The sequence below is a fragment of the Schistocerca piceifrons genome, chromosome 6 (assembly GCF_021461385.2).
Source record: "Schistocerca piceifrons isolate TAMUIC-IGC-003096 chromosome 6, iqSchPice1.1, whole genome shotgun sequence".
NCBI lineage: Eukaryota > Metazoa > Arthropoda > Insecta > Orthoptera > Acrididae > Schistocerca > Schistocerca piceifrons.
In genome coordinates, this window is record NC_060143.1 from 129,599,307 (window position 1) to 129,620,545 (window position 21,239).

Below are 21,239 nucleotides of genomic sequence, written 5' to 3' on the forward strand. Positions count from 1 at the left end.
GGTTTGACGAAATGCAAGGTGAATTGGTTGCATCCAGTTTTCCACCGTGTATCAGGACACACAGTCCAAAACGATCAAGGAAAAATCCTGCCCCAGTCATTTTGTATTAATACGGCCGCACATATCGGAATAGAAACATGATGTTAACAAACGCTCTTTTAAGATTAGCATTTAATTCAGGAGTACTGATTACACAAAAGGTTTTGGAGAAAGGTCATACTCAGATCGAACTTGACTCAGTTCACAGTTCCATTGAGTGTAGCCAATATGCCTTGATACCTAAACAGTAGAGAAGAAAGTCACAACCCTGTGAAGTCCTTTACCTAGATTACTCCTTTTTCACTAACCATGCAGAGAAAAGCTTGTGGCTGTGTGAATCAATTAGACCTGGAAGTGCTACAAAGAATGAGCCAACAGTTACGGACCTGAGGACGATACAGTACCGTCCAAATGGTATTATTTACTACCTGTGCACTTCCAAAGAAATGTGGGAAGAAATACCAAGACTTCCAAGAAGAATTTCTGGAAAAGTTTACTTCCCGAAACTATACAAAGAAAGATTGAAAATCAAGAAATCAGATGCTATCATTTACAACAACTTAAAGCCGTTCTTCATAAGAACAGTAACTGCTGTTATGCCAGAATTTCTTATGAATGATCGTCATCTTGGACGTTACTGTTTTAGGAGCGACAGTGTCGTGTAGTTCTTTGTTCGACAGTTCTTTCTTGAAGAAAACTACAGAATAATATCACATTCATCTGAACTGTGTATGTATGAAATTATTTCTGTGAAGTCTTTCAATAAAGTCTTTTCAAAACCATGTTGTTACTGTTTTTCAGCACCAAAAACAACGTAAAAGCGATATTTCATACAGGAGACTGACAAACAAATACCACATAAATAACATTTCTCTCCCAAAAATACCGCGCCAATTAAGCGTATCAAACCTAAGTTTAGCCAGGAGAATATTGAGACTCATGCAGTCAAATGGGTGAGATAGGTAACAGAAAGTATCAGTTGGTGCTATTTTGCTATGTAATGCTTGTGAAATTTGGTGAGTGAATGAATAAATGGCATTATCATTTGAGCTACTGTTCTGAAATCCAAACTGTGATTTGCTTAGGATATTATTGTTGCTCAGGTGGGATACTGTTCTAGAATACATGACGTACCCAAAAATTTTGGAAAATGATGTCAGTAGGCAAATAGGTCGCTATTTATTGACATATGTCTCATCATTTATCTTAAAGACGTGTTTGACAATGGCGTATTTCAGTCTCTTGGAAAAATGCCCTTAGTGATGCATTACATAGCTCCAAAACGACAGTGCTTATTAAACGGGAATAACTCTTTAGTAGCCTGTTGAAGTCGCTATCAAATCCCGATGAGCTTTTAGTTTTGAGAGATTATATAATTTCCTTAACTTCGGAAGGAAAAGTGGGTGAGACATCCATATGGTAGCATTTTATGTATGTTGCTTGTTCACTATACTCTTTTGATTTTTTCCTTGAGCTATTTGCCCTTATATTTCCTACTACATTTGAGAAATGATTATTAAACGTATATGGTAGGGAAATTACCATTTCGCGATCATTACCGACTGAGAAAGAAGAAAATATGTCATTTCGTCATGGAGGCGTGACCATCATTTGGCTATGTATTAAATTTTGTTTGTATTCAGAAGAGATCGCTTATTCTAAAACTATGTATTTGTAAAAAATGGGAGCATTTTCTTTTCTTTTCTTTTTGGGAATAGAACACTGAGGGATCTCACCAAACGACATATATATTTAAACTGATTTTTATTCGCTCTTATAAAATTATATTTTTTACTATAATGTAGGATAAGTCAATGAATACAGCATTATGTCGGCAAAAAGAGAAGGAAAATCAAACAACATTGTAAACAATATGGTTACAAGTATATATTACATTCAAGGTTAAAAACTGTATACATACAAGTTATAGAAGATTACATACACTGGCATACAAATTACATCATTTATAATACAACGTATACTAATCTTGATTACAAACATCATCAACGAGTAGATTTACTCGTGAATGTCAGTATCCTAAGTGTCTCGAATAGGTGGCTACAGGATGTCCTATTTGAAACTCCACAGACCAACGTTATAGCTCGCGTTTGTATTTTGAAAACTTTTTCTTCTTTTGCAGTATGTTGCTATACTGCACGATATCGGAAAGTGAGTATTATTATCACCATTATTTTTTAATGCAGAAAACAGGAATGTTTCATTTCTAACGTGGCATTACCTCTACCTCTTAAATCGACTTTCACGTCTAGCTGGTCGCCAATGTGCAACACTTTCTAAAAGGATGATGTCAGTCTCATCATTACTTCGCAACTTGCATAATCTTTGCATCGTCATAGGTACAAGCTGGTTTTTGTTTACATTTATGCTTAGTGTCAGCCTGTCAGGGAAGTGTGCTGGCAAGTTGCTTCGGAAGCGAGGCTTGATAAGCAATTAAATCTGTAATCCGAAATTGATAACACAGATCTCTCGTTGATATAATAGCTGCACTGCAGTTGAAACTGTATATGCGGTTTGCAGACGACACTGGCGGGTCAACATCTGTGAGTGTAACATTAATTTGGCTGTAACATTAGTGTTAAGTGGTGCGTAGTACTTTATACACTTACAGAAACACAGACGAATGCCCGCTGTGTTTAGTATGTAGTGCCTCGCCTTGATGTTAAGTAACTTTGCTATCTCTTGCTTAAACTAGTTAGGTGTCGGTATTCAAATGAGCTATCACACGCAGAGCAGATCCAGAATGATGCGGAGTGGCTAGCAAACAAAAGTGAGAATCTGTTGCTTATAAACACTTTTAGCAGATCTATGTAACTGATACACCGAGAGTTGTCAAATACTTCAGCGAAGTTTTGTTAAATATGTAATAACACGAAACAAATGATTATTCATGCTGGTTATGTAATAACACGAAACAAATGATTATTCATGCTGGTCTTTGATACTGAATACATGATATATATATATATATATATATATATATATATATATATATATATTTACTTGATGTCATTTAGGAGAATGTCTTGTGAACGGTGTACATTGGATTTGAAAACAATAAAAGATGCAATACAGGAAAGAGCGTTTCTACGATCTCCCTTGTTATGGGGAAAAGGGGGGGGGGTGGCTAGTTATAGTTTCACAATGAATGAACTATATTATTTTTCAGATTTCGAGACGTATGTACACTTACTTTCATTCAATATACGTTGTATTTTCTGACATTCTTCGGACTTATTTTCGTATTCCATTGATCATTTGCAAGATAAAACGTAATAATATGGAACGAATCATTTTACTTTCACATTGCAATTCAGTTTGTAAATATGGCTGCATTCTGAACATTTGCGTTGTTTTACAACCACAAGTTTAGTAGCTTGTTTAGCATCTTTGGAATGACATACATCACTGATACAACAGTTCGTTGATAGGTTTGTGGAGGTATGTGGCTTTAGATGTCTACATGTATGTAATGGGCTGCTGATTTGCGTAGGTGGTGATCTGATAGTGACCCAGGTTGGTTCCATAGGATTATGTCAGACAAATTTCGTTGCCGAAACATCGACATGAGTTCGCTATAGTGCTCCTCAAACCACTGTAGCACAGTTCTTGCTCTGAGACATGGTCGGTTATACTGCTGAAACCTGACAGCCGTCTGGGAAGACATCACGCATGAAGGGATGCAGGTGGTTCACAGCTGTCAACTTGTCTCCGATTACTACCACAGGTCCCATGTGGGCATAGGAGAATGTCTCCGATAGCATAATACTGCTCTCACCAGCATGAGTCTGGTGCACTGCATGCTATGAACTGCCATTCACTTTGATAACAGTGTTTGTGGAGACAGTCATTGACCTACCATAGCAAAAATGTTTCACAAGAAAAGCTGTCACATTTACATTAATCAATGGTTGAATCCCAATAGTCGCACGCCTACTGCAATCATAATTGAAGATGTTGTTGGGTCAACATGAGAATACGTAGGGGTGGTTTGCTGCGGAGCTCCACGTTCAACAATGCATGTTGAACGGAATGCTTCGAAACACTTGTGCGTGCACCAGTATTGTACTCTTTTTGCAGAGATGCCACAGATTACCGCCTATCCTACTTTACAGAGTAGACAGGCCTCCAAACCCCATATTCTGTGATTTCTCATGCACGTCCGACTATTTAGTGCATAGTGGTAGTTTCATTGTCCTTCTACCTCTCTTCCTAGGTGCTCATGGCACTAGTATGTGAACATTACACCAGTTTTGCCATTTTCAAGATGCTTGTTCCCAGGCTCCGCATAATAATAACCTGTCCTTTGTCAAAGTCACTTATCTCAATGGATTTCTCCATTTGCACTCCATATCTTCTGTAAAGTGACCCCCCCTCCATCCCCCCTCTTTGTCTGCTCCACTTACATACTTCCGTCGCCGTGTCGTGTGCCTGCAACTCTACTAGGCAACACCCAATGTCGTGGTGGGCGGTGATTGTATTTTTTGGCTTATCGGTGTATGTTGTGTTTTGTGTATGAAGAGGTATGTTATATCCTTCCTAGAAAGAAATGTGAAGAAGAGAAAAGTATTGTTATTTTTTTGAGCCCCAGCCTTCTTAGCTTATTTGTTAGCTGTAAGGTCAATTGACACAGAACAGAAGCTCAGCTGTTGAAGTCATCAATAGTTGTAGTTGTGTTAACAAGGGCTGTCCATGCATTTGTCCAGTCTTATGTAGGAAAACTACAGGACAGCTGAATATTAATGGCAGAATTGTAACTTGAAGCTAATACTTCTCAAATAAGTGTGTTGCCTACTGTGCTGCATCAGTCACAAAAAGGTGGAGCCGAATAGACAGAATGAAAATGTGTTACAGTTTTCAGTCATCAGCCACTGCTGCATCACTGGACTAAAATGTAAAATTCATGTTGACTGTTGTATAGCATTGGCCACAAGTGTGAAGAACAAAATGGTTGTGGTGCCCTGTGATTGAGAACAAAAGCATCACATTCAGTGTGTTATTAACATGGTTGAAACATCGTTTTAGCAGTTTTGTCAATACCATTTTTGTGTAAGAAGTCGGCACTCTCGGTAAGTTTCTTTCTACGCACCATTAATATGCAACTTGAAATGCACTTGACATGTCTAATCTCTGTAGATTGGTGGCTTTATATGACAGTTCAAGCAATAATTTGGTCCATAACTAAACTTCATGCCTTAGCAAGGGATTTAGTGTGTATGTTCTCAAGGCAGAGTTCTTTTTACATTTTGTTAAGTACTAGGATCTCTATATTACGGTTGATTTTTTTTTTTTCCCCTGGTCTACTATATTTAAACCTTTTGATTATGGCCAATAGTTGAGGAGAGGAAGCTTGTTCACAAATCACATGCACTTAGAGTGCTATGGTAGAAACAATGTAGGGAGCACAAGTTCTGCCTTCCTTATTCAATATAGACACTCCACTTATTCTTAAGTACTTAAATGTTGAGTATCATTGTAATTTAAAAGCGCCATGTTTATATATATGATAATGCTACATGTTGGAATAAACAGTGACCATGTCTTCATTAATTATGAGTACTACTCTTTCGCTAATGCAAAACGTGTTGTTTGATTGGTATTTTTTAGGCACTGAATCAGACTACTCACTATGGTTTCTATTACCCTTAATCTAATCACCACTTTCGGGTTTGACTCAATTTTTCTTTTTTCAATATTTTTACGGTAGTGCTTGTCATTTGGGAAAGGAGAAACGTACCTTAGATGGCACCCTGTCTTTGGCATGTGACAGCCATCTATGCATCCTCAGTACATGGGCAATTGCAGCTGCTGGAGAGCCAATCCGGTAGCCAATCCGATGTTGTGGGGTCATCACATACACCTTCAACTGTAGCCCCTTACAATGCAGGGCTTGCATGCATTGTATGAGGGTTGACTGAAAAGTAATACCTCCACCTTTGTAACTCTTCAACAGTTAGCAGTATTTGTATGTGCTAGGTACTGGCTTGTTCCATAGCCTCTTCTCTACAGCTCCAGTTGATGGGAAGCCTTAGCATTGAACAGTTGTGTTGTTACAGTGGAACCTTCCACAGATGGTCGATCAGTGCAGTGTACAGTCATTGAATTATTGACAGCAGAAGGTGTCACCGCAAAGGAGATTCATCAGAGAATGAGAGCAGTTAATGGTGATTGTGTTGATGTGATACGATACATCGTTGGGCAAGTAAGTTTAAAGATGCTGAGGCAGGAACATCTGACCTGCGTGACAAGCAGAGTTGGACGGCATGTGACAGGAACCACGAAGTTTCACAAGCAAAATGTTGACACATTGATTCAGGACGATCTTTGTACCACTCAGAGAGAAATTGCAAGCACAATTGGCATTTTACAAGAACATATGGGTCACATTATTGCTTTGTTTGACTATCGGGAAATCTGTGCACAATGGGTACCCCGGATGCTGACTCCTGAAATGAAAGTGCACAGACTTGAAATTTGCCAGGAACTCCTCTAGCGTTACGAGAATGAAAGTGACGCCTTTCTCCATTCAGTTGTGACAGGAGATGAAACATGGGTACACCATTATGACCTGGAGATGAAGCATCAGTCTGTGGAATATCAACACAAAGACTCACCCCAGAAAAAGAAATTCAAGATGCAACCCTCAGCTGGAAAAATCATGACTACAGTGTTCTGGGAATGCGGATGGTGTAATCCATGTTGATTTCCTTGATCGTGGAACAACAATGAATTCAGAGTGTTACATCCCAATGCTGAAAACTCTGAAACAATGGCTAACAAGGCTCCGAAAACAAAAGGGAAATGTTTTCCTGCAGCATGACAATGCCAAACCACACACTTCACGTGCCACCACAGCAGAACTTCAGAGACTGAATCTCACCACCATACAGCATCCTCTATACGGTCTAGATTTAGCACCGTCTGACTTCCGTCTGTCCTCAATAATGAAAGAAGATCTGCGAGGACATCATTATGCTTTTGATGAAGATGTTGAGAGAACTGTGAGACTGTGGTTGCAGAAACAGTGTTGACTTCTTCCGTGACGGCTTCAGAAAACTTGTTCATCGTTGGCAGGAATGTATCCAATTGGCTGTTGATTATGTGGAAAAGTGAATGTTTGTAATTAAACATTACATTCTAAGGATTATTTCTGTGTTTGATTTATTAAAATATTCCTATCCAAACCCAATTAACGAAGGTGGAAGCAATACTTTTCATTCAACCCTCGTATCTGAGCTGTTACCTCCCTACTTAAGACAAAGATTAAATTTCAGTCCTTTATGGGTACCGAGACATTGAGCAATGCCCATTCAGCCAGGTGGACATTGCTGTAGGTTGATGACATCCATGGACACCTTGACAGGAGTAAGCATCATCACAGTGGGCACTTCGCAGATGAAAGAATCAAAGTTAGACCAGTGGCTGTGAAGAATTGGTTGTTTGACAAGAAGAAGAAAAAAATTAATGTAGAAACTTGTAATTATTCAGTCTTCCTGCCATAGCCACTTCTTGGCCTGCGAAACAAGGAAGCAAACAATTTACTCAATATTTAATCTGCGTTGGGACAGATGGTGATTACTACACAAAAATAAAATCCAGGTTTTTTTGTGGAGAATTTTGAAGATGAGTTCGGTGAAATAGCTACCCTGGAAAAATGTGGACTGGATCCTTATTCATTAAAGCAGCTACTGAAATGCTATCTCACACATTGAGCCTACCTAGCTAAGAAATGGCCTGTCACTATTACTCCACACAAGAGTCTTAAGATGACCTGGGACATTATATTTCATAGAGATCTGATGCTTCAACCTGATGAAGAACTCTAAATAACTGGGAAGTTGCAGGACTGATTTTGTATGATGGATACAGAGAATGCCAAAGGAAAACGAGTTGACATAAGCAGCTTCATTTCGGAGTTTGAAGGACATGTCTTATTGGGAACAGTATGTCCTGGTATGTAGATGTATTGTTAAATGGCATGTCCTACCAACCATGAGGTGCTTCCGATGTTTCCATTTTGCTCACATATCTCAAATTATGTACTATAGAATCCATCTGTGAAAACTGGAGTAATGTCTCACGATGACCACTCTTGTGAACAGCCTCCACTAGGAACAAATTTCCCAGACTATCGCTCTCCCTGGTCACAGGGTTGCCAAGATTTTATAAGGGAAAAGAAAATGCAGGAATATAATACATTCAGTCACCCGTAATACTTCGAAGATAAGGAAATATGAATGAATTCATCCACTGGATTTGCACTTAAATTTTACAGAAGTTACAGCTAGCGTTTCAACCATTCAGAGTTGTGAACAACTTCCTAAATCAGGAAAATGTTCAAGGACGTCCGCCACCTGTACCACATCAGTGGGTACTCCTTTGCTGTCACAGCTGGAGGAGTTCCATCCTTCTCTGTTGTCACTGTCCGTGGACATTGTCGTGATATATTTTAACTGACCCACACACAGATAACAACCATTGGGAGAAAGGACCAATGAACAGCTATATCATCCCCTTATTGGGATGTACAACCCAAAAAACCATCACAAGAATTAAAAACATAGAAAGAAAGGAAAAGAAAAGATGTGTATAAAAATCCGCTTTGATTGTACCCTGACCTTGAATCCTTCCCTACAGAAATGTTACCTTTAGGTCTGGATATTATACTAATTGTACAGGATTTTTGGAAAGGAACAGCAACTTACACAACCTGCCGTTCACTTTATTTGTCCCTACACTGCCTTTTTTTAACGATGGTACCATTGAACTGTAATGGCTATTACTGCCACATGCCTGAACATGTGTCCCTCTTCTCCACCAAGTGTGTTGCTCTGCAGGTATCACAGTTATTAGAAGACTACATGCCTACACACACAAACTGCAGTATTGTTAGTAATAATTGACTTGACTTGATGAGGCCTTCAGGAGGCATTTGAACATTGGTACAGTTTTTTACTTTTTATCAAGCAGATACTACTGAATACAACACTCAAGGCTACAGCCATTAGGCTACAACTGTCTACCATGGTAATGATGTGCAACTTTCATTTCCTGACAAGTCAAGGCATATGCTGTCAAGAGACAGAACTATTGCATCCATTACTCCTCCCCTTTTTCCTGTCCTAGGCATTGAGAATAAAAACAATAGAGGGCAATGGGTTTTAATCTGTGTATAATGAATACTGGTAATCCAATACGTTTTATTGTCACTCTGGAGCTTTTCGTGCAATTATCAATCTACAGTCCGAGTCTCACATCTGTGACACAATGTCATGCCCAAAGCAATGTGTGCAACAGTGATGATTACCCTATCATTTTATTATCAATCCCACAGTCAGGACCCACTGACGAACTACCAAGGCAGTACCCCATGAAAATCTGTTAGGGAAGCATGCTTCCCCGAAGTGTTTGTTGCGATATCCCAAGAGAAAGACACCCAAAAGATAGTACAAGAAGCAACGAATTTGATTACCCATGTAGCGCAGTATACAATATTATACGCTTCCAGATCATCTTGATGCAAATCTGTACCATGGGGATCTTAAGAAATAGCAGAAGCCATCAGAAACAATACATCCCCTAATTGTTTAATTTTCTATAAACAACTACAAGATGAAGCACATCATTTAATCAAATTACAGAAATGGGAATGATGGGAACAAAGTGTTGCTTCAGTGAATACCCATAAAACCGAGGCCCAGGTGTGAGCAAAACTATAACATATCAATGGGATTTCTTTACCATCTGAAATACGTGGAGTTGGATTGAGGAGTACTTCATAACAGCCAGATACCTAAATTTCTAGTGACATACTACACTAAAGTGATAGCTTCAGAAAAAAATTCACTCATATTTTAATAGAACATAATACAGTGGAACCTTGCTTAACAAGCACCTCCCATAACATGCAGTTTCCATAACAGGCAAAACAAATTGTAAAGAAATGACTTGCATAACGAGTGACGACGTTTTAGTGTGATGTCACTAGCTGTTTGCGCACGGTGGTGGGAAATGTTCAATGATATGAACACTTTTCATTGTCGGTAGTGGCATCTGAACAATGTCTTTAGTATGTGCTTGCTGCAGTCTGGGTTTAGCAGTCTTCCTGCTACCATCTTAGTGCAGCTTGTGAACACACATTTTTTTAAACTTGTGTTCACACAGTGTTTTTTGTGTGCAAATTTAATAACCTTCATCAAAATGTCCCCAAAGATAAAGCCTCAAGATGATGACCATAAGAGAAAGATAATGACCTAAGAAATGAAACTTAAAATAATTGAAAAAGTCGAATGTGGTGTGAGCATTGCTGATTTAGCACGCACGTGCAGTCAGCCTACATAAACTATTTGCACTATCCTCAAGAGGAAAGTCAAGATTAAGGAGATAGATGCTTCAAAGGGAGTCTCAAGAGTATCGAAACAACAGTTTTGTATTCTGAACAATGTTGAAAGGTAGCTCCTTATATGTATAAATGAAAACCAATTGCAGAGTGACTCTATTAACAAGACCTTCATTTATGTGAAGTCAAGAATGATTTTCGCCAACCTCGTTAAGACAACACCAGGATCATCAGCAGCCGAAGAAGTGTTTAAGGGAAAGTTCGAGAAGTTTAAGAGAAGAACCAGACTCCACAGCATTGTGAGGCACAGTGAAGCAGCCAGCTCTGACACAAAGGCAGCAGAGAACTTCATCAGCAACTTAAAGATGGCCGTAGATTTTGAGGTTTAGCTGTCACAAAAGGTTTTTAATTGTAATGAGACTGGTCTCTTCTGGAAAAAGATGCCAAAGGGTACCTTTATAATGGCAGAGGAGATTGCATTGCCTGGTCACAAGCCAATGAAGAACCGTCTCGCACTGCTATTCTGTGCCAATGCAAACTATGATTTGTAAATGAAACCACTGCTTGTTTACCATTCATAAACTCCATGAGCCTTCAAGAAGTATAAAGCCCAGAAGAGCAGGTTAAATATGATGTGGAGGTCCAACAACAAGGCTTGGGTGACTTGATCTTTTTGTGATTGGGTCAATGCAATGTTTGGCCCTTCGGTGAAAAAATATTTGCTTGAGATGAATCAATTAATCAAGATCCAATTTCTGCCTCCAACACCACTCCTTTACTTCAGCCTAAGGACCAGCAGATTATTTCTATCTTTAGGAAACTCTACACTAAAGCACTCTTCAAGCATTGCTTTAAGTCGACTGAAGCTATCAATCTCACTCTCAGAGAGTTTTGGAAATATTGCTTCCACATCTTTACCTGTGTCAAGATGATCAAAAAAGCATGGGAAGAGGAATGAGATTGTGTCTTTTGCCGAGAGGATAGTACTAGAGGTGGATAAGAATGATATCGATGAGCTTGTGGAAGATCTCAGCCAAGAAATGAACACTGAAGAGTTTTTGGAGTTGTAGTGTGTTTCACAGCAGTTTGTTGAGGAGGAGGAGGCACTTACAGTAAAGTGCAATCTTCTGGTGCAATAAGAGGACTGCTGAAAGCATGGGAATTGGTTGCATCGTATATTGAAAATAATCACCCCAATAAAGCAGTGGCTACAGAGGCTACAAATTTGTCGATAATGCTGTGTCTCATTTTTGCCAGGTGTTGAAGTATCGGCAGAAACACCCCCCAGGGGGTCCACAACTCTTTTGTGGATACGTGCGTGGCGAGCACGGGGCCCCGAGCCATTGCAGCCTTCTTTCTCTCCCGGGCTGCATTTCCTTTCCCTTCCCCTCCTTTCCCCTCCATACCCCTTTCCCCTCGCCCTCTCCTCTCCCTCTATTGGTGTCCTTGCTTATGTTGGCCCCCGCTATCCTCCTGGTTCTGTTGGTTTTACACTCCGCCTTTGTTGCATAATCATCTCCTCCTTTTGGCATTCCTTGGTCCCCTCTGGGGTTTGACCTCCATTCCAAAATTTCTCTTCCGTAGTGTGAGCCATTTGGGGAAGAGCACCTTACCTAGTGTCTCCGACGTGTGCCCTCCTAGTACATTCCACCTTTTCTTTTACGTCGTTGTCTGATGCTAGGGTGCATAGCCAGCACGGTAGCCAGCCCGTGTGGTGGGGTCGCTATGTACCCTTTTGGTTGAGCCCCCTGAACACACAGGGATCACACTTCTGATACCTGAGCTGTGACCTCCTCATGCATGCCTTGGAGTGGTTGCTCGTCATCCTGGAGCATCGGAACTCCCGGCAATGGCCGCCGTGCCAGACGGCCCTTGCTGTGGCTGGGTGGCGCCCGTGAGGAGAGCCCCTGATCGGAGTGGGTGGTATCAGGGCGGACGCTATGCAGATGAAACGCATACGGGTCCAAAACTCTGGCCGCTCTTCTGCGGCCGTCTCTCTGCGTGGTACTGATTCCTCAAGTGCTGCTTCTCTTGCCCCTTCGGCCTTCCCTTCCGTGGCTACCCCCTGGGAGGAGGGTCAGGCCCGTCGTCTAGGGGCAAAACCTTTCCCCCATTATCTAGTTTGCACCAGGACTGATGGAGATACTTTCACCAGTGTCAAACCTTTATTCTTTGTGGAACACATTGAAGACAAGTTCGGCGAAGTGGACTCCCTGAGCAAGATGCGGTCAGGTTCGTTGCTGATAAAAACTGCTTCGGCTGCCCAATCTGCGGCCCTTCGTGCCTGTACCCATCTTGGCACAATACCCGTGTCCATTACCCCTCACCAGCCTCTAAATATGGTACAAGGTGTGATTTTTCACAGAGACCTCATCCTTCAAACTGATGAGGAACTTCGGGACAATCTCGGACGGCGGGGTGTTCACTTTGTTCGGCGTGTTCAGAAGGGTCCTAAAGATAATCGTATTGATACTGGTGCCTTTATCCTGGCCTTTGAAGGGGATACCCTTCCTGAGAAAGTTAAGATTATGGTCTATCGCTGTGATGTGAAGCCGTACATCCCACCTCCTATGCGGTGTTTTAAGTGCTTGCGTTTTGGCCACATGTCTTCTCGCTGTTCCCAGGACCCTCTCTGTGGTGACTGTGGACGTCCACTCCATGAGGGGAGTCCCTGTGTTCCCCCTCCTGTATGTGTAAATTGTCATGGTAGTCATTCTCCACGTTCAGCATATTGCCCAGTCTATAAGAAAGAAAAAAAGATACAGGAGTATAAGTCCCTTGATCGTTTAAGCTACACAGAGGCCCGTAAGAAATATGCACGATTGCACCCTGTGTCCATGACATCTAGTTACGCCTTGGTTACATCTTCATCCCTTCCTCCCCCTTCCTTACCCCCATCCCGGACCCCTCTCCTTCCCCCCTCCCCTGCGGCTCCCACACCTTCTCCTCTGGGCGCTGCTCCCCCTCCCCAGCCGGAGAAGTGTCCCACTCCTTCGGCGTCTGCCGGTCAAGGGCGCCTCTCCCGGGATGCCCCTTCCCGGCACCTTCCAGGTCAAAGGTCTGCTGCAGCGCGGCGACCGCGAGAGCCGCGGTCTATCGGCCCCCAGGTCGCCCGGTCTCTTTCTGTTCCTGATCTTGCTGCAGCTGGCTCCATTATGCCACACAGCCCTCCTCGATCTCAGCCTGAAAAGAAGAAGAAACATAAGTCCCGGGACAAAGAGCCTCTGGTGTCACCGGAGGTCCCTTCCCCGACTTCACAACCGGATTCTGACCTGTCGTTTATGGATGTCGCCCCCTCCTTGTCGGTGACGGGTGGGGACCCGGCGGTATGACTGGATTTAGCGTGTTCAGCCCTCATTTAAACCATCGTTCTGTGGTTCTCCAATGGAATTGTAATGGCTACTATCGTCACCTTCCGGAATTGAAATCCCTTCTTTCGTCCTACTCAGCAGCTTGTGTGGTTCTCCAGGAATCTCATTTTACTGATGCTCACTCACCGACCCTCTGTGGGTTCCGTGTTTTCTGTCGAAATCGGGTCGGACCCTTGCGGGCTTCTGGTGGCGTTTGTACGTTGGTCCGTACAGACATTGCTAGCACGTGGATTCCTCTCCAAACTACATTGGAAGCGGTTGCTGTTAGGGTCCACTTAGACTCTGCAGTCACAGTATGCAATCTTTATCTCCCTCCTGACAGGACTCTTACACCTGCTGCCTTAACCACCCTTCTTCAGCAACTTCCTCCTCCCTTCCTCCTCCTTGGGGATTTTAATGCTCATCATCCTTTGTGGGGCAGTGCCTTTCCATCTAGACGAGGTCTTCTTATAGACCAATTTATTGCAGACCACGACCTGTGCCTTCTTAATGATGGCTCCCCTACTCATTTCAGTGCTGGTCATGGTACCTTTTCTGCCATTGATCTTTCTCTTTCTTCTCCCTCTCTCCTCCCTTCATTACACTGGTCGCCACATGACGACCTTTGTGATAGTGACCATTTCCCGTTGATTATCACGCTCCCTTCCCGCTCCCCGATGGAGAGGTTACCTCGTTGGTCTTTCCACCGCGCCGATTGGCCTCTATATACTGCACAGGTCGAGTTTTCTCCCTCTTTGTCGGGTTGTATTGATGACGTCCTACGTGACGTGTCTGACGCGATTGTTCGCGCTGCTAACCTTGCTGTCCCGCGCTCATCTGGACAATTTCGTCGTCGGCAAGTCCCGTGGTGGAGTACGGCCATTGCCATTGCCATCCGTGATCGCCGTCGAGCTTTGCAACACTTTAAGAGGCACCCATCTGTAGCCAGCCTTTCTACCTTTAAGCGCCTTCGCGCTAAAGCCCGTTATTTAATCAAACAGAGCAAGCGGATATGTTGGGAACGATTCGTTTCTTCCCTTGGTTCCACTGTCCCTCTGTCACGGGTATGGGCTACACTTCGCTCTCTCCAAGGTTGCCATCGGCAGTCCACCATCCCAGGCCTTCACCTCCCAGATGGCATTTGTACGGACCCATTAGTTCTTGCAGAACATCTTGCGACCCATTTTGCAGTGGCATCAGCGTCGGCCTCCTATCCAGCTGCTTTCCTTCATCAAAAACAGCAGGCTGAAGCTGTCACCTTATGTTTCACCACTTGTGAGTCAGAATCTTACAACGAACCTTTCACTGAATGGGAATTTCTTTCTGCTCTATCTTCTTCTCACGATACGGCCCCTGGCCCAGATTCCATTCATAACCAGCTGCTTCAACATCTCAGTGCTCCACAACGGCACCATCTTCTTCGGGTGTTTAACCGTATCTGGCTCCAGGGTGACTTCCCTTCTCAGTGGAGGGATAGCATTGTGGTTCCTGTCCTTAAGCCTGGTCAGAACCCCCTATCTGTTGACAGCTATCGGTCAATTAGTTTGACCAATGTTGGTTGTAAGTTACTTGAACGGCTGGTAGCCCGTCGGCTCACTTGGGTCCTCGAATCTCGGGATCTATTGTCCCCTTATCAGTGTGGCTTTCGAGAGGGACGATCTCCAATCGATCATTTACTTCGCTTGGAATCCGCAGTTCGGCAGGCTTTTTCCCAGCGCCGCCATTTGGTTGCAGTGTTTTTTGACCTTCGCAAGGCCTATGACACGGCCTGGCGCCATCACATCTTACTAACCCTTCATCAGTGGGGTCTTCAGGGCCCACTCCCGATTTTTATCCGCCGGTTCCTGATCCATCGGTCATTCAGAGTTCGAGTTGGTACTGCTTTTAGTTCTCCACGGACCCAGGAGATGGGCATCCCACAGGGTTCTGTCTTGAGTGTCCTTCTTTTCCTCATTGCTATCGATGGACTTGTGGCCTCTGTCGGTCCCTTGGTCGCCCCTGCCCTGTATGTGGATGATTTCTGCATTTGGGTTAGTTCCTCCTCGATGCCATCTGCAGAACGGCAGCTCCAGGTGGCTATACGGCGTGCCTCTGCATGGACCCTCTCACACGGGTTTCAATTCTCTCCTTTAAGATCGCGGGTGGTCCACTTCTGTCGCCGTACTACGGTCCACCCTGATCCAGAGCTCTATCTCGCTGCACAAAGATTGCCTGTGGTTCCACAGTTTCGTTTCCTAGGTCTTCTTTTCGACAACAAGCTCACTTGGCTGCCCCATATCAGACTCCTGAAGGTAGGATGTTTCCGTAAACTCAATGTCCTTCGCTTCCTTGCCCACTCCTCTTGGGGTGCGGACCGTTCCCTCCTCCTCCGTCTTTATCGTGCTCTAGTTCTGTCACGTTTGGACTATGGTTGTCAAGTTTATGGTTCAGCTGCTCCTTCCACGCTGCACGTGCTGGATCCGGTCCACCATCGTGGTATCCGTTTGGCCACCGGTGCCTTCCCTACTAGCCCTGTTGATAGTCTCCTGGTTGAAGCTGGGATCCCCCCCCCCTTTCTGTTCGGCGGTCCCAGCTTCTGGTGTCTTATGCCCTTACTATCCGTTCTTCTCCCGCTCATCCTTCCTATTCTATCCTATTCCCAGACCATGGACGTCGCCCGCCTGACTCCCGCCCTCGGGCGGGTTTACCGGTTGGACTGCGCCTTGCGTCTCTTAACCGTGATTTTCGGCTTCCTTCTTTGTCCTGTCTTCCTCGCTCCCTCCCCTCCACCCCTCCTTGGTTAGTTCCTCGGCCTCGAATTCGGATGGATCTCCGCCGCGGTCTGAAAGATTCCATCCCCCCGGTGGTGTTCGGTTCCTTTTTCCGCCAAATTTTATGGGAGTTTCGGGATGCTGTTGTTTTTTACACTGATGGCTCTAAATCTGCTGATCATGTTGGGTATGCCTTCACGTCCTTTGTTGGAACGGAAAATCATCTACTGCCACCCTCATGTGGGGTGTTTACTGCGGAATTGATGGCAATTTCCCGGGCCCTTACCTTTATTAAACAATCCCAACAAAACCGCGTTTTGTTATGTACGGACTCGATGAGTGGCCTTCTTGCTATTGACCGGTGTTTTTCGCGCCATCCCTTGGTCTCTGCCATCCATGACCATCTCGCTGATCTTCACCGTGCTGCTTGTTCCATTGACTTCCTATGGGTCCCGGGCCATGTGGGTATCCCGGGTAATGAGCTCGCTGATCGTTTGGCTGGGGGAGCAGTTACTTACCCCCCCCCCCCCCCCCCCCCCGTTTTCTGTAACCCCTCCTGCAGCGGATTTACGGCTTCACATCAAATCCCACTTTGCACAGTCATGGGCCAATTCTTGGGAGGCTACTCCACTGTCTAATAAACTTCGTGCCATTAAGGTGAATCCAGGCCCATGGCGTTCTTCCTTTCGCCTCTCCCGCAAGGACTCGACCACACTGTGTCGTCTCCGCATTGGCCATACCAGGCTGACCCATGGTTTCCTTTTGCGTGATGAGCCACCCCCGCTATGTGGTTGTGGAGCCTTCCAGTCAGTGGCCCACATTTTGGTTGAATGCCCCCTTCTTTTGGCTCTGCGTGCTAAGTACAGACTCCTCCACACTTTACCTTTGATGTTGGCTGACGATTCCCGGATGGTCTCTCTGGTTCTAGGTTTCCTCCGGGAGAGTGGTTTTTATTCTCAGTTTTAAAGTTTTTAATCTCCCTCTGGTGTTGGGGCAGGGCGGTGAGTGTTTGGGTGTCTCCCACTGTAGGCAGTGTTCAGAGATTCCCGATTCACCTCCCTGACCGGAATCCTCTTTTCTTTCCCTTTTACTCTGTTTTTACCTCTTCTTTTTAAGGCTTGGTTAGTTTTTCTATTCCCATACGTACTTTCTGCATTATAGCAGTTGTACCTTTTAAGTCACAGGTGGTCTTGCCTATGCTGCTTCAGCATAGTGTTGGGTTCGTTCTCTTGCCAACTTCCCTCATTTGTTTTTACTATTGACAACGTGACTGCCCTTTTACGTTTCCCCTTTTTCCGTTTTATTGTTCTGACTTTTCTGAGATGTCCCGTTAGCAGAATGGAGTCTATTTGAAACAAGGGACTGATGACCTTGCTGTTTGGTCCCTTTAACCTCAAACAACCAACCAACCAACCAACCATCGGCAGAAACAAATGACTTCCTAGTAAAAAAGAATTAGTTATGTATCATGAATAATAAAGTACATAATAGTGTATGTATAATTTTCTTTAAATAAATGGCATGAATAAGATAAAACTTCCAGTACTTTCTCTGCAGGGACTGCATGGTCACATTTTAATTAATTTATACGGGATAAATACTTTTACTTAGCAAGTGTTTCACACCATGAGTCAGAGTCTGGAATAAATTATGCTTGTTATTCGAGGTTCCACTGTTTTTTTTTTTAACACCCCTGTTACAGACTGGGAATTCACTAGCACAATGCAAGAATACCGCTTCAGGCTTAAGTACCATATGCAATCAAATACATAACCACTTTAGTGACTATAAAAAACAAAGTAACCAAATACTGGTTTATAAAATTTGGCAAGGAGGAGTTTTTCTCACCCAGTGGTATCAGTATTGAAACCTCATAAACAAATACAGACAACTACAGACTAATCAGTTTAACAGTGATCCTATCGAACTCAAGGAAGGGATGGTAAGCCAGACTTTGCTTATGTGTGGAAACAAAATCACATTCATCATTTCAGTATGGATTTTGTGAAGATTCAGATCTAGAACTGACCACCTTTTACGAATGTCATCTCCTGTCAGCAAGACCTTCATACTTCGATGACACTTGATAGTGGTCTTCCTTGACTACTAAAGGCTTATGATACAATTTGGCAACAAAACATCAAAGCAACATTACTTGGATGGGGATTCAGAGGCAGCCTACCAAGTTTTATTAAAAAAATTATTATCCATTTGAGTTAGTTGGTACGACCCTTAGTAATCAACCTGTACAGGAAGATGGGGTTCTACATGGGTTGGTCTTCAGGACTACCTTCTTCACAGTTGCCATAAATGTTGGTTTTGTAGGTTAACAACTTCTGTTTGTACCACAGTTCTGATCCATTATGCTCAGCAGAACCCCATCTTAAAAAAGCCCTTCATAAGACATGAATATGGGACCAAAGTCATGGTTGTATTTCTCACATACAAAATCGTGGGTCATTCACGTCTACAGAATTCATCATGCACTTCTTCAGAATTTGATGCTCCCACTTACGCCCTAAATTGTGTTTGGGTGAATAACAGATGGAAATTGTAGACTTTCACTTTAAAGGAATGCTGTTCACCCACAAATTCACATCATTACACCACTTAAAGCAGCACAAGACAACTTGTATGCGGAAGTTAAATTCCCTGTGCTTCCTTGGAAAGACTGTGTTGGGAGCAGATCGGGAGACTCTAGTCAAGTTTTACTTATCATTGATTTTTACGCGAATAGGCTATGGATGTGTTGCTTACAGGTCAGTAGCACCTTCTGTTCTGATTGTTATAGACCCCATACACTACAGTGGAGTCTGCCCTGCAGCTTTCTGCATGAGCCCTGTCAGTAGTCCCCTTGTTGAAGCAGGTACTCCACCTTTAAAGGTACACGGGCAGTAACACTTAATTATCATGCTCCACCCACATTTCAGATACAAAACTCAAATCTTGTCTTACCATATTCGAAATCTAAGCTGTATTAATTTTCCTTGGCACCCGTAACACATTGAATGACCTTAACTTTTACTTGGAGGACCTTTGTCTGCAAACTCCCTCCTGTTGCTCAACTTTCATTGGTGTGTGTACTACATTGTCTTTTATCGATACTATCTGTTCACATTTCTTGTGACAGTGTCACAGCTCTTGATCCGATTCTATCCATATTACCCACAAAGTTCTTCTATTGGCTCATTAATTATGATAATAAAGGGAGTAATAACCACACCATTGAGTCCCTCATAATCCTATCATCATCATTGTCGTCATAATCGTACCACCACAACCACCACCTCCATAGCGTAGCATTAGTATTACTGCCTACCACACAGGAGGCCCGGGTTTGATTCCCGTCAGGGGACTGGGTGTTGTGTGTCCTTCATCATAATTTTTATCATCATTGACTCGCAAGTTGCCGAAGCAGCGTCAACTAAAAAGGACTTGCAATATGGCGGCCGAACTCCCCCGAACGCCATACGATCATTTCCATTTTACCACCACCACTACCATTAATGTTTACAAATAGCATGTATGTTACCAATGTGGTATTATTCTTTCCATATAACTATTGCTGTAGGCCAGGTTTTTTTATCTTTCTGTCTCTTTACTATTGTATAATTGTGTTGTTCCATGGTGCTGTCTTTATAAGGTGTTGTATCTAGTATAAAGAATTTTTAATTGATGGCTATTCTATGTTACTCATTCATAACCATGTATATACTAACAACACTGAGACCATTTTTAACCAATGAACAATTAATCAAACTAGTCATTGTCAGCTATTTAACATCCACTGCTGGATAAAGGCTTCCTCCAGACTTCTCTATGGATTACAGTATATGCATAGCTTTTGCTGGTTTTCTGATTTAGTGTACTGAGTAGTTTGGCACCTGTCTTTTCTTATATCTTGAAACCTAGCAAAGAACTTCCATCTATTTGCCTGCATCCTTGCTGTGCCCACCCTTCATTTTTTTTTCATTAAAACCATAATTACATCTTCTACTCCAGTCTCTCTCTCTCTCTCTCTCTCTCTCTCTCTCTCTCTCTCTCTCTCTCTCTCTCTCTCTCTGCATCTCTCTCTCTGCATCTCTCCATTGCTATTTGAGTTCCTGCCCATGTACACAGTACATCATCTAAATATCAGAACCAGTATTTAATGTTTGCAGTCAAAGGTTCTTTATTAAAAATATGTTGTTCTGTTTTTGTTTCCTGTGAGGACTGGGTTATGGCCATTGGTTGAGGTAACAAAATTTTATTATGTATAACATTTACATCAGCACACACACACACGCACACACACACACACACACACACAGACACACAGACAGACAGACACACAGACAGACAGACACACAGACAGACAGACACACAGACAGACAGACACACAGACAGACAGACACACAGACAGACAGACACACAGACAGACAGACACACAGACAGACAGACACACAGACAGACAGACACACAGACAGACAGACACACAGACAGACAGACACACAGACAGACAGACACACAGACAGACAGACACACAGACAGACACACACACAGACAGACAGACACACAGACAGACAGACACACAGACAGACAGACACACAGACAGACAGACACACAGACAGACAGACACACAGACAGACAGACACACAGACAGACAGACACACAGACAGACAGACAGACAGACAGACAGACAGACAGACAGACACACAGACAGACAGACAGACACACAGACAGACAGACACACAGACAGACAGA

At 43.2% G+C, this 21,239-nt stretch overlaps 1 protein-coding gene across 1 annotated transcript in view; it reads left to right on the forward strand.

Moving 5' to 3' along the window:
- Positions 1–2,372: 2,372 nt before the first annotated feature.
- LOC124802491 (glutathione synthetase-like) overlaps positions 2,373–21,239 on the forward strand; it is a 138,191-nt gene continuing 119,324 nt past the window's right edge. Inside the window, exon 1 of the mRNA XM_047263306.1 lies at positions 2,373–2,600. The gene's annotated coding sequence lies outside the window, so the exon portion shown is untranslated. The remainder of the gene's footprint in view (positions 2,601–21,239) is intronic.